Below are 1,551 nucleotides of genomic sequence, written 5' to 3'. Positions count from 1 at the left end.
TGAGATCCCCGTTTCAGATGTTGTCTGCTGATTATCGTGGTACAATTTTGTGGCAGCTACTCTTGTGATGTGGAGGCATGTTCATTAAATGTGTCCCCTGGGTAGTGATAGACATGGATCAAATATTTGCATCTGTTGAATTCCTCTTCATCAATTATAGTGTATTCAGAACCTCCAAGGAATTTTTATTGTCACTATTTTGTACAATTTAATTTTTTTTCATTCTCAGGATGTGGCCATTGCTGCTATTTATTCCCACCTCCAATTGCCCTGACTAGCACTTTAATACAACTGAGTGGCTTCTCACCACCACTTCAGAGAGCAATTAAAAGTCAACTATGCTGATGTGAGACTGAAATCACATACAGGCCAGACCAGGAAGGATGGCAGGTTTCCTTCCTTAAAGCAGGAGTTCTCAACCTTTTTGCTTCTGAGGCTCCCCTCAAGTGTTATAAAAATTCCATGACCACCTGTAACACAAGTATTTTTCTGTATAAAATTAGTTATGCAATTAAACATTTTTTTGTTTACTTATTTAACGTGAAATTTGTTGCTGGTGATGAACAACAATTCTGACAAGCTGTCTTTGACAAGAATGAGTAAAAAGTGGGAAATGATTAACAAAAAGTCAAAAGTTGAAAATAATGTTGCGAGACTAAGTCTGAGAGGGGAAATGGGTAACCATAAAACAGGAAAATGGTAAACTAAAGGTGAAAAAATTAGTAAGTGGTGGGAAATCATTAATTGAAAGTCAAAAAATACCTACGGAAACCAAGTCCAAAAAGGGAAATGATAAATCAAAACATGCAGATATTAAAAAAGGGGGGAACATGGTTAACCAAAAGCCAAAACTAATTTTCTGAGACCAAGTTCCAAGCAGGAAATGGTTAACCAAGTGCCTTCCTGAAAAAGAGTTCTCCCATCTGTGGGTTGGGGCCTGGAATTATCGTGGCTAATCATTTTCCATTGTGCATTTTCCCATATTTATATGGTTGTGGCTGACTGCATTTTGCTCCAGAGTTCTGAGTCCAATTTCCTTCGGGAGTGGCTCATTGGAAAGCACCACCACTACTGTGTGTTATTTGACTGCACTAACCTTGATCGATCAAAGAAAGATCGTGAAATAGCAACACTGCTGCTGGGCCAGGTGTGCCGGGGCCAGTGTTCCAGTAATAACTTGGGTCCAAAAATCAGATCTCCTCTGGGTCAACGGCTGGTGAAAGGGCTTGCTGAGCTGGGGAGAGCAATTCCTAGTCTGTATGGCTGCGCCTTTGCTGGAGTGACAGTGGTAAAGTGGAAAACCGCTTTCCAACTACTAAATCCGCAGATCCACAACTGACCATCTTTGGGTGTGCCATTTGGGCTAGCCAGGGCAGTAATACTGGAACTAACTAGTCAGCTACCAAGAAGCTGGGTGGAGATCCCTGAAACCTGTGTATGTTTGGTTTGTACACTGCCACCTTAATATACTTAGTTAGTCTGACTTAGAGAGATTACTGCATCTTCTGTACTTTAAACATGAACTCTTTATTCCATTCTCACTATGTACAG

This window comes from Heterodontus francisci, chromosome 2 (assembly GCF_036365525.1).
Source record: "Heterodontus francisci isolate sHetFra1 chromosome 2, sHetFra1.hap1, whole genome shotgun sequence".
In the NCBI taxonomy this organism is placed as follows: Eukaryota; Metazoa; Chordata; class Chondrichthyes; order Heterodontiformes; family Heterodontidae; genus Heterodontus; species Heterodontus francisci.
This window is presented reverse-complemented; position numbering follows the sequence as displayed.